Source organism: Tenrec ecaudatus, chromosome 11 (assembly GCF_050624435.1).
Source record: "Tenrec ecaudatus isolate mTenEca1 chromosome 11, mTenEca1.hap1, whole genome shotgun sequence".
Classification (NCBI taxonomy): domain Eukaryota; kingdom Metazoa; phylum Chordata; class Mammalia; order Afrosoricida; family Tenrecidae; genus Tenrec; species Tenrec ecaudatus.
Window position 1 is genome coordinate 69,279,885 of NC_134540.1, and position 13,320 is coordinate 69,293,204.

General features: G+C 48.7%; 1 protein-coding gene across 1 annotated transcript in view; it reads right to left on the reverse strand.

Moving 5' to 3' along the window:
• The window catches only part of ACOXL (acyl-CoA oxidase like), a 360,344-nt gene that overhangs the window by 235,962 nt on the left and 111,062 nt on the right, over positions 1-13,320 (reverse strand). The gene's annotated exons all lie outside the window — the stretch shown is intronic.

Below are 13,320 nucleotides of genomic sequence, written 5' to 3' on the forward strand. Positions count from 1 at the left end.
AGACCCTTGCCAGCAAGACGGACTGACACGGTGGCTGCACCAACGGGTCCAAACACAGCAACAACGGTGAGGGTGGTGAAGGATCAGGCAGCGCTTTGTTCTGTTGTACACGCGGTCTCGATGTGTCGGAAGAGACTTTGTGGCACCTAAGAACAACTCACATGGCCTGAGAATGAGCTCTGGTTTGGCCATCAACTAGAAGAGGGATCCAGAAGCCCGGGACTCATCCTGTCTGTTTACATAGATATCGTGTTGTTGAAACACAGCCAGGCTAATTTGTTGATGTATTATCTCTGGCTGCTTTTGAGTGACGACAGCTGAGTTGAGGAGTTGTGACCTTCATCTCATGAACTGAACAGCCTAAAATATTTACACTCTGGCCCTTTACAGAAGAAGCTTGCCAGCCCCAGTGTGGAGGTGCCAGCAAAGCAAACACTTCCTCCTCTGTTGTGCAGGCATACGGGTCCTTCCTGCTGCTCCCTCTCTTAGCCATCAAAGATCATCCTGAAGAAGATATCGGTAAACAGGTTTGAAAATCCAAGTAGTTGTAAAACATGATCCTTGTTTTATTTTAAGCAAGGCTTGTGGTTTTCAGAACACATAAAGATTGTTCTAGATTTCCACATAAGACATTGGTGACATATTCAAAATGGCCTTTGGCTTAAAACATTCCATGAAGACTCATCCAGAAAATGTGTCTACCTGGCTAATTTCCTCGCTGTCCCAAAACCAACGTTTCACGACCTGGCGCAGTGCCTGGTGCTATCTTGCCCACCTCAAATTTGGGCCGTGAAAAATTGCTGTGCTCAAAGAGCAGGGCCACTGCATAACTGTGGGATGTGACACTCTCACGAGAAGGTCATCCCAGTATACGGATATGAAGTCATCCTCACCACTAGGTGCGATATCAGCAGGCAGCAAGGCCTAGGATGCTGTGGTGCTCTGCAGTCAGCCCTATCTCCACCCATGATCAAGTCCCAGTGAGCTCTTGCCTCCAGAGCTTTCTCAAAGGGAAGTGCATAATCAATGTCAGTGGGAGGACTGACCTTCATGAAAGGCTAGATAACGCGATAACACAGACGAATTGCGGTGACTCAAGGGGGGGGGGGGGAGTTGTAGGAAAAGGAAATCCTGTGTGTCTTGAGCTGCATCTACCTAGTGGTTATCTTCAAAGGGTTAAGTTCTCTCTGTTTTCGGCTCAATGTAACTTTTGAAAACACAACAAACAAAAAACTCATTTGCACAGATTTTAGAAAAGTGTGATCCTAGTAGACGAGCATAACTATGGACAGAAGTTATAGATCTGTTTTAAACATCTAGAAGGTAAGCACACGGACCCTAGCAGGAGGATGAGACTCAGGCTGGCTTGATCCTAAGAGATCTTGGAGCTGTCAAGGAGTACAGGCAAAAGCTCCCTGAGCGCCCAGCATAGAAGTAAGTTTGCCCTGTGTGTGATAAGCCACGATAACACCTTGACAGGGTAGACATGGAGACTGCTGAGACATCAACCACTGCTAGCCATCGTGAAGGCAGCAAGCAACAAGACTCACCCATTCGTCTTTCTTTCACTTAACATCACAGATTGAAAAAAACAAAAACAACACACAGTTGTCATTGAGTGACCTCTGACTTACGACGACCCCAGGTGTGTGGAATAGGGTTCCTCATAGGGATGTTGTGTTTTGTGGAACCTTTCAGAAGACCGCCAGTCCATTCTTCTGAGGCACTTCTGGGTGAGTTGGAAATGATAACCTTTCCATTAGTAGCCGAGCACGTCATCATTTGTGACCCCCAGGGATTCTGTTTTCCATTTAACTGCCATTTATTGACCACTTACTGAGGTTTTGACCTCGACACTTACAGGCTGTGGAAGGCTGATGGGAACCCTGTGTGGTCACTGCTGACAGGGACGAGGGTGCGGGGATCCCAGAACGTGCAAGGGGCACTGACAGAGAGAACTGGGCAGTTTCCAGTTACTCAAGCCTTCAAGTGCACTGTAAGGATCATGAATTACTGCAATTCAGATCTTGCTTAGTATGCTTTATTGCTATCCATTTACTCCACTAGACAAGCATGTCCACGGGGGCAGAGGTTTTCATCTGTTTCATTCACACTGAATCATCCCAGAGCCTGGAATAGAGCTTGGCCCATACTGATGTTGTGTTGCTACTGATTTGAGTCTGACGCATAGCAACCCCATGTGACAGGGTAAAACTGACCCACCACAAGGTTTCCAAGGTCATAATTGTCAAGGGAGGTCAAGGGAGCAGTGTTCTCCTGCACAGTGTCTGGTAGTTTCAAACGACTGACCTTTAGATGAGCAGCCAAGCTTTGAACCATTATGTCATGCTACCGGGGCTCATTTGGCATATATTAAGACGCTCAACAAGAATTGTTTAAATAATTTTAAAGGTGACTTCTATTTTTTTATAAATCATGTTATTGGGGCTCATACAACTCTTATCACAATCCATACATACCTCGAGTAAAGCACCCTTATACATTCGTTGCCCTCATCATTCTTAAAATTCGCCTTTCACTTGGGTCCTGGAATCAGCTCATTTTCCTTTTTCTCCCTCCCCCTCTCTCCCCGCTGCCCCCTTCCCTCATGAACTCTTAATAATTTATAAATTATTATTTTATCTTATCTTACACTTCCCAGCATCTCCCTTCACCCACTTTCCTGTTGCCCATCCCAGAGAGGAGGCTATATGTAGATCCCCGAGATAGGTTCCCCCTTTTCTAGCCCCCATTCCCTCCCAGAATTGCCACTCTCACCGCTGGTCCTGAGAGGTCCATCTGTCCTAGATTCCCTGTGTTTCCAGATCCTATCTGTACCACTGTGCATCCTCTGATTTAACCAGGTTTGCAAGGGAGAATTGGGATCATGATAGTTGGAGGGGAGGAGATATTTAAGAACTAGAGGAAGGGTGTGAGTTTCATTATTGCTACACTGAACCCTGAGTGACTCATCTCCTCCCCACTACCCCTCTGCAAGGGATGTCCAGTTGTCGACAGATGGACATTGGGTCTCCATCATGCACTCCCCTCATTCACGATGATATGATTTTTTCCCCCTGCCTTTGTTGCTGGAAACCTGGCTCCATTGGCCCTTCATGATCACATATGTTGGTGTGCTGCTTCCATGTACACTTTTTTGCTTCTGGGCTAGATGGCTGCTTGTTTACTTTCAAGCCTTTAAGTCCCCAGACACTATATCTCTCAATAGCCGAGCACCATCAGCCTTCTTCACCACACTTACTTATGCACACATTCATCTTCAGCGTTTATGTGGGGAAGGTGATCACACAATGATGGTTTTTGTTCTTTGGTGTCTGCTACCTGATTCCTTCAACACTTCGTGTTCACTTAGGCTTCTATTTTAAGATAACTGCCTAAACAGCTGCACAACAGAAACTCTTTGCAACAAGAATGGAAGAAAATCATTATGATGGAAAAACTAGGATCCCAGGATCACTGAAGAAAAGGAAAAAAGCTAAGTGAGCTGACCCCATATACACAGAGAACAAGCCCCTGGGCATTCTCCACATGCCTGGAGCTGTGTGGGGGCAGGAGGAGGAGCACAGGAGCTGGTACGGCACACCACCCAGGATGCTGTTCGTGTGGGCACGGAACCATCCCTAGTCCCTCGGGGCTTCCAAACCCTCCGAGTGGTCCTAGGTCCACACATTTGCCAGTGGACTGAGGCTCCCAGAGTTCTCCTGAGATATTTTTCTTTCTTTTTTCTTTTTATTTCACCGGACCATTGGGATGGGTTGATAGAGAGGCCTACTCAAGCCTACTCTCAACATGGCTATCACCAACAGCCTGGGGCCACCAGAACAGAAACGAGACTTTGACAATTATGTGTGTTTCTCTTTTCGAAACCTGCAGAACTGTGCTAAAGTGAATCGTCCCTACGTGACCTAGCTACCAACAGCTGCATCTAAGAAACAAGGACCACCACCTACTCCAGGGCCATCCGACCGAAAAAGAAACACAGTAAAATAACTGCAATAAACAACTGCAGCTCATCTGAAGACACCAGACAGGCGCCCAATATACAGGCGCCCAATATACAGGCGCCCAATATACAGGCGCCCAATATACAGGCGCCCAATATACAGGCGCCCAATATACAGGCGCCCAATATACAGACGCCCAATATACAGAGCCAGAAGCACTTCCTGATGACGATAAGGAATTGGGATGACCATAAAAGAATTCTAAAGAATGATTCTTAGCTACATTCAATTGCTAGGTGGGCATGAAATTTGAGAGAAAACAGAAAAAGGATAGAAAGAAATGAAGAACTCAGGAAAACATGAGATCAATATGACAAAAGAAATGAAAAATAAATAAAACACACAACAAACAGAAAATCAGAAGATGCATTAAGATATTAGATATAGGTAACTACATTGAAAGCAGAATTGAAGAAATCAAAGATTAAATTAGTCCGCTTGAAGACAATTCTCTCAATTCCAAACTATGAGAACAATCATAAAAGGATTTTGAAAGTTCAAAGAAAGCCTCAGAACTACGTAGGACCCTGACAAGAGGAACAAAATACATGTGATAAGAATTCCAGAACATGAAGGGGGGGAGCAGAGAGAACTTCCCAAGACCGACTGGAAGAAAACCTCCCTAAGGACAGTAAAGAGGAGAAAACAATCACACAAAAAGCTTAGAGGATCCCAAATGGAATAGATCCAAAACAGAACTAGATGAACCCAAACAGAACAGATGCCAAAAGAAAATCATCACAGAATATCATCCAGGAATGCAAAGATGGCTTAATATTAGAAAAACAACCCATGTGATCCACCACAGGAATAAAACACTTTATTTATAGCATATAAATTAATGGAGAAAACACATTTGACAAAATACAATATTTATTTTTGACGAACAGTATAGAATAGATATATTCCTCAACAAAGTAAAGACCAGTGGCAATCCCTTGCTAAAGGGGTAACAATTGAAAATACTCCTCTTGTGAATGGGAACAAGGCAAGGCCTTGACCATCGCTGTCATTCAACATCGTGAGGCAAGGCTGAGCAAGAGCTTTTAGACAGCAAAAGGCAATCAGAAGCATCCAAAAGGGCAAAGAAGAAGTAAAACTTTCTTTTTGCAGAGGCTATGATTCTATATGTAGAACGGGAAACCCCCAAACTGGACAAGAACATTATTAGAAACAATTGAGAGATTCAGCAATGACACAGTGTACAATATCAATATACGAAAATAATTGGAAATTACTTTTTCCAATTAAAAGGAAATTTTAAAAAACCAATATGATTTACAATACCTATCCAAAAGATAAAATAGTTAGGATGAAGCCTAACCAGAGAAATAAAAGAGTTCTACAAAGAAAATTATAAAATATTACTACAAGAAAGCAAAAGAGACCTACATAAATGTAAGAAGACACAATGTTCATAGAAAGACTTAACATTGTAAAAACGTCACTAGTACCCGAAGTGTTCCATAAATATAATGCAATTCCAATCTGGATCCCAGCCCCATCCTGTAAAGAAATGAAAAAAACCTGATCATCAATTTCATATGGAAAGGAAAAACCTAAGCAAAGCGCTAGTAAAGAAAAAAGGAGGCCTCTCACTTCCTGACCTCAAAGCCGGCCACACAGCCACAGCAGTTAAAGCACAGACCAGTGGAGCAGAGTAGGACCCAGAAATAATTTCATCCACCTACAGACAGCTAACTGTTGACACAGGGCTAAAAAACACGAAAGAGGAAAAGCTGTTCTCTTCACCAGACGGTGCTGGCAAAACTGGATCTCCATTTGCAGGAGAATGAATCAGGACCTGTACTTCATTTCATATTTAAAAAATGAACTCAAAATGAATGAATGACCCGAATATAAACTACAGAGCTATAAAGAGCGAGGATGGAAAAGTAGGTACAAACTGAGGGGCCCTAACACAAGGCATAAAAACATTATCAAACATAAGTAAAAGCACACCCACAGCAAAAGACGAAATAGATGGCTGGGCCCTCCTATCTACAGACGAGACACTTGCATCAATACAGTTCACCGAAACAGTAAAAAAGCTCCCCTTTCACAATCACTCACTGGGCTTTTTGCCAGTGACCCACTGAACCGCCAAGGAGAGCCGAATAGAAACGTCACTGTGAGCGAGGCAGCAACAGCTTGTGCTGTCAATCGGTGGTGTGACAAAGTAAAATAAACGAGGGGGGGGGGAAGAGTAGAAAGAAAACCCATAGACAGATTGAGGAAAACAAAGATTTGGCAATGACATATCAGACAAACTATCTAATCTCGAAAATCTATAGAAAACTTCACCAGCTCAACAAGAAAAGGGCAAATAACCCAATTAAAATGTGGGCAGAGGACATGAACAGTTTATCAAAGACGACATTCAGACTGCCAATCAACATATGAAGATCAACACACAGTCACGCTTACTAGTCATCCAAATGACGCAAGTCAAAACGAGAATGATAAGCCACATCACCCCAGAATTGATAGCAACGTTCAAAAATGTAGAAAACAACAAATTCTGGATGGAGGGTGGTGAGACTAGAACCCCCGAACCCTGCTGGAAGGACTGCAAATCAGTAGTGCCACTATGCGAAGTGGCATGGAACTTCCTCAAACCACTGGAAACAGGTACATCCTGAGATGCAGCAATCATGCTACAGAAATACGGCACAAAGTAAGAACAGATCTATGCACATCCCTGGGCACTGTCGCACCGCTCAGGTCAGCAATGCTCACTGGTGGGAGGATGTGCATAGGAACTCTGGGATGTGCACACACAAGGGCTCTGGGGGTGCCGTGCTTACGAGTTGGGCTGCTAACTGCAAGGTCAGCAGTTCAAAACTACCAGCCACTCTATGGGAGAAACAAAAGACTTGCTACTCCCATAAAGCACTGCAATCTCAGAAACTGTCCCACAGGTGCACTTTGCCCTGTCCTGTAGGGTGGGTATGGGTCTGCATCAACTCAACTGTGAGTATGCACACACCAGAACCCGATGAGGGGGCTAAAGAATCAGGATGCACCTGTGAAGCACCCCCTGACATGAACAGATGTGGAGGGCATGGCGCTGAGTGCCTGCGTGACCCAGTGGTCACACCTCGCGCTGCTAATCGCGAGGTCAGCAATTTGAAGCGATAAGCTATTCCATGGGAGAAAGTCTATATATGACAGTCACAGTGTTGGAAACCCACAGGGGAAGTTCTTCTGTACGGTGGCTGAGTTGGAATCAAATCAATGGCAAGATGTCTTGTTTTGCTTTCAGGAAGATTTGTTTTGTTTTGTTTAATGGAAAGAATTGATAAGTTGTATAAATTGTTGAACATAAAAATAATGATACGCTATATAAACTCCCATCTAATTCACAATACAAAGCTTAAAAAGATAATCATTGAATATTTTTAGAGCCTTGAATGGACTCGATGGCAGTGAGTTTGGTTTCTGGTGTGTCATTCATTTGGACTTGTTCGTGCCACCGCATTAAATTCATCTCCAGCGTGTCTCACCTTCACACATCATGAGACCAGTCACCAAGCCACCACGATGAAGAGTCCTCCACTCTCCGCCTGCAGGAAAGTACCCAGCAACCCAGGAAGCACAAGTGCAGGCGTGGCAGTTACCTAATCTCCTGTCAACTTGAGTGAAGGGGTGGAATCTACCTTGTCAATCAGGTCATAGCCAATGAAACCTCTGTGTGGGAATGGCCTCCTCCTGAGGATTCTGGGAACTCCTGTCTTCCTCCATGGAGGTGGGACACACTCTGTCTCTGCTACACATTCCTATTGACAAGCCAGATGGAGCCATGCTTATGGTGTCAGAGCCCTGGAGCTGGAGGAGCCACGTGGAGACCCACGCCAGCGCTGAGATGCTTCCACCACCACTGGATCCACAAGACTTCCCACTCACTGGCCTGTGATCTTCCTGCATTCAGCATCATTGCATGGCTGCATGAGTCTAAAGAAGAATTTATGGACTAGTGCTTGTGTACTTGATCTGGACTGGGCTGGGATGTTTTTTTTAATATACAATTACTCTTTGATAGAAATCTCTTTCTTACATACTTATGAGTATCTTTGGATTTGTTTCTATAGTCAGCCCGGACTCACACAGCAGGATTCCCAGGCAAACTGCAGCCAGAAGCATCGCACAGAGAGACGTCTCCGTTTCTGAAGAGAAAGGCTCCTGGCTTCGTCTTACCACTGCCCTGCCAAACCTGCTCCCTCCCTCCCAGAGGGTCCTCCATTTTGGCAAGAGACACTCAGCCCTTCTGATCCAAGCTCTGGCCCCAGCCTCTCAGCATCACACAACCTCATCAGAAGAGCCCTTACTCCCCAGTCAGAGCTGAATCTCAGGCTGCCCACGGCTGATCCACTGGGTCCCCTGCTGGTTTCTCTGGGCTGTGGGTCCCCTGTGGTGCCCCGTCTCCAAACCAGGTTGCTGCTCAAGGTCTCCCTGGATCTCAGTTCAAACACGAGACGACCTTATATGTTGGCTCTTCAACCCCAGGAAGAAATGTTCTGGAATCTGGAGATCTGCTTCTGAAAGGTCACCGCTGTGGAAACCAACGGGGCAGCTCTGCTCTGAACATGTAGGGCCACCATGAGTCAGAGGTGACTTAATGGAGACGGGGTTTGGGGGTTGTTTGTTTCTGTTTTAAGTTGTTAAGTGAAAGAGAGACCATCCTCCCTTTAGGTTTTGTGAAGGATGCTTACTAAGCACCCTGAAATCGATGTGAAGAGGTGGCAAGTCCAGTCCCCTCGAAGGTGCCCCTGGTGCCCTGCTTCTCCCCAAGCTTGAGCACTGAGGCCAGACAAAATGCAGCGGACTGGGGGATACTGCTCTGTGCCTTCCAATCCCGTTCTGTTCCGTGTGGACTCCCAGCAAGCACCTCATCGTTTGTAAAGCAAAGCGCACCTCTGCCAGGCCTCATGGAAGCCCCATGCAGGTGGAGACGGGGACCCGTGGTTGACAGAGGAAGAACCTGGGGCTTGGAAAGATCAGGCACCTTGCCCTCTATCACACAGCACCAGCAGCAGGGCAGAACCCGGCCAGGCCCTAAGACTGCCTGCGAGAAAACAGAAAAACTACAGGCTTCCTCTTGGAAGGAGGTGGGAGAACTGGGGCAGAAAGTGGTGGGGACAGGGCAACCCAGAGGACAGGAGCTGGAAACACACTCACCTCATGGACCATGCACCCTGGAGAGCAGCATGAACCAGGAACATGGAACCAGGAAGCCTTAAGAGTCCATCCCTGCCACTCAAAGGCTGTGACCTTGAACAGCCAATTGGACTTGAACTTCACTGTCTGAATTTGTAAACTGAAGTGTGGTGGGACGGTGGACTAGATTTTTTAAAACCAAACTCGCTGCCAGGGAGTCAATTCTGACTCAGAGCAACCCTGTAGGGCAGTGTAGAGCTGCCCCTGTAGGTTTCCAAGACTGTAACTCTTTACATGAGTAAGAAGTCTCATCTCTCTCCTGGGGAGCAGCTGGTGGCTTTGAACTGCTGACTCTGGGGTTAGCAGCCCAACGCATGACCACTATTTTACCAGGACTAGATTAGCAGTTCTCGCAGTGCCTCTGTGGGTGTCCTCTCAAGCACAGGGTGGAGTTGTTAAAATAATAATGGTAGCACATTGTAGGGGTGTTGCCAGAAGCAAAGAAAGAAGGCCATGCGTGCGATAGGTCTTATTGTTCGTAATAAAGTCTGACCTTCTGAGTGGGCATCCCTGGGCTGGTTAAACCGGTGCCTGCTCCCCATTCCCAGAGGCCTGAGCTGGGAGAGCACCGAGGACCCTGCTGTGAGCTCTGGGAGCAGGATTCTCGGCCCTTTTCCAAAAGACCTTCATCAATTAATTCAACATGTGGTCAGCAAAGCTCTAAATCTAAGCCCTGGGACCTGTCTACACAAAGACCCACGGGTCAATAGGGGCTGCCACTGGGTTCATTGCCCCAGATGGAGGAGGCAGGGAGCAATGCCAGGTCTATCTCCAACCCCAATTTCTCCTATCAGAGCAAATGCATTTTTATGGGACAAAGAACTGGGGAAACTGCATAAATATAATGACTTGCACGTTTCATCCTTGAGAAAGTTTTCCCTTACTCTTTACATGGGAAAGGATGGCGCTGTGGGTCAGGTGCTGGTCTGCTAACTATCAGGTGGGTGGTTCAAACCCACCAGCTGCTCTGCGGGAGAAAAACGAGGCCTTTGACTCCCATAAGGATTATTAGTCGCAGCAACCCTGCACAGGGTCACTGCGAGTCAGAATCGACTTGCTGGCGGTGGGACTGGGTTGGGGTCTAACTTGGGAAAGCCCACAGAGAACACTGCTGGATGCTGCTTGAGCTACAGCACACTTGTACCTGCCTGACTCATCTACTGAGGGGCAGAGAAGAAGGTACCTCTGAAAACTGGGTCACTGCAAGCCTCTGGACTCGTGAGGGTTCTCCTCTGTATGCCTCTGACAGTGACAGATGCAGTGGGGGTAGGGGACATGGAACCCTGAGACTCACCAGCCCCGAAGACAGGTGCAGGCCGTGTGCATGTGTCTGGTCTGGGTGTGCGGACCTTGTGTGCTGGAGGGAGTCGTGTGTGTGTGTGTGTGTGTGTGTGTGTGTTTTCTTTGTAGATTTGTTTGATGTGTGAGTGTGTGTATGTCTCTGACATGTGCACATGCTCTTGGTGTGTATGGTCGGTACACATCCCTGTGTGTGTATGTGTCCCAGTGTACACAGTCCATGAGGTGAGTGTGTTTCCAGCTCCTCTCCTCTGGGTCACTCTTGCCCCCTCCTACTTCTTCCAAGAGGTGTGTGTGTGTGTGTGTGTGTGTGTGTGTGTGTGTGCGCGCTCTTGCCCCCTCCTACTCCTTCCAAGAGGGTGTGTGTGTGTGTGTGTGTGTGTGTGTGCGCGCGTGCGCGTCCAAAAGGAATTGCATTCTGCAACAGACCCAGCTCTGTCAGGGCAGGGGCCACACCGGCTCGGGCTAAGGACCGGACAGAGTTACACCTGGATGCTGGTCGTGGGTGCCGGAAGGCCAGGTGCCTGATCTTTCGGAATCCCAGCTTTCTCCTCTGTCAAACATGTAACTCCATCTCCATCTGCATGAGGCCTACAAGAGGCGCTTCTCTTGGACAGATGATCAGACAATTAGGGGCCCAGGGCCAGTGAGTGCCTTGCTGGGGGCCCAGAGGACGGAGCAGGATGGGAAGGCAGGGTTTCTCAGTCCCCAGAGCAGCATCCCCCTCCCCCTTGCCCCCGTCTGCTGCATTTTGTCTGGCTTCAGGGCTCAAGGAGAAGCAGGGGCCCCGGGAGTGCCTTCTGCCTCAAGGGGGCTGCAACCATGGTATCCAACCTCTTCCAATTCTCTTCTCCAATCCTGTCCCTGTAGCCCCTTGGCTGGCTGTGTTTGCACCCCCAGCACCCAATGACTGAGCTAAGCCTTGAGGGGCGGTTGGTGCTGCTCAGGGGGAAACCGGGGCTGAGGCTAGAGGGGGGCAGGATGCATTTTGCAGCAGCCATGAAACCACAGAACAAAACGATTTCTCGTCCCGGTGAGGCCCCCAGAGTGGCGCACACAAATGTCACGCCCACTCCCCCTGCTGTGGGGCAGCCCCTCCGATTTTCCTTCTACTGCCTCCTGCTGCCCCCCGGAGCCTGCAGGTGGCTTGTGGGTGGGCTCCCTGCTGCAACCTTCTCTCTCAAGGCAAGCAGTGCCCACCTACACACCTGGCATCCTTTACCTCTGTTACTCTGGGGGGTATCATTTCCTCCCAGCCTCAGCACATCTCCCACCAGCCCCAGAGCTGGCTGGTGCCACAGAACTTGCCCAGGGCCCATCTCCAGCGTCAAACCCTGGGGAGGGGGGCTGCCCAGGCTTCCCTGGGATAAACCACAAGGAGGGGTGACTAGGCTGTTTTCTGGAGCGCCTCTCTCCCTGTGCGCAGGCCTGGTGGTTTGGCCAGGTGCAGGCAGCAGCTAATAGACCTGCACGATGAAGCCCGTGATTCCACCTCACTCCCAACCAAGGTCCTTCTGTCCCCCTGGCCCTGGGAACTGAGGACTTTCAGGCCTGCGGTGAGGCACTCAGGACTGACTCTGCCCTGTCCTGCCCTGTCCCTGGAGGAAGGCGATGGAGCCAGCATTGACCTGGCAGCCTGTCTTAGGGGTCATTAGAGTCTAGTCATGGCTCCCCGGCTCACCCACCAGGGGTCCCACAGACAGCTGGACACACAGTAGCAGTGTCTCTCTCCTGGGGCTGTAGGTAGACGTGACTTAATAATACTTGTTGGCTGCCATAGCAGATGGCCTGGTGGCCTAGTAGGTGATGTGTGGGGTTGGTTAGGGCAAGGTCACAACATTACATGATTAGCTGTCATCAAGTCAATACCCAACTCACGATGGCCCCCTGCATGATAGACGACACACTGTCTGCCCTGCAAGGTCCACATGACCCATCGCAGATTGGCCCGCTGTGGTCCAGAGTGCTGATTCTCAGAGACAGGTCATGAGGTAGGCCTCGCGTCTCACTCTGGAAGCTCTGCTGGAACCTGCTCAATACCACAGGGGCATGCTAGCCCCCGCCAACAGATGGAGGGAGGCGCTGTGTGAAGTGCCGCTGCTGAACAGAATCCAGAACTCCACCCCCGAGCCACCGCTGCCCCCTCAAGCTAATCCGTAGAGAAGGCTTTAAGAACAGGCTCAATGAGAGGGAGTTACTTCACTGTCCAGTCCTGGTCCTGGGATTAAAAGGTACTTCACTTGCACCCGGGCCTGCAAGACTGGCGCCCATGCGTGGACATCCAGCTGTAGCCACACCTCTACACCAAATGCCACTGATTCCCCGGCCCTCAACAACTGTCTGCCTGGGTGCCCACCACCCTCCTCACCACCACCTAAGGACTAGCTAGTGGACTGGACCCTTAAGAGTGCCATCTCCGATGAGCCCTGCTGTGGACAAACAAGCCCATTTCAGGACAAACGCTTCCCAAACAGCTGTACCTTCTGAAGGGCACGAGGCAGCCTGGGGAGGAGGTGTGTGACTGTGTGTGTGTGTGTGTGTGTGTGTGTGTGTGTGTGTGTATGCGCACTCGGGGGCCTGGGCACCTCTGTCTTGAGTGCAAACCTGACTCAGGGTAAGGAAGTTACATCAACACAGTTGGTGCTGAAATCCATGCAGACACGAGCACCAGCCGGCTCTTATAAGAAGTGTCTGTACACAAGCAGACTGACAACAGCCCCCAGAAAGCTGAGCCCGGAGGCTGAGCGGCCGGTGAGGAGGACGGTTAGGAAAAGCAGGC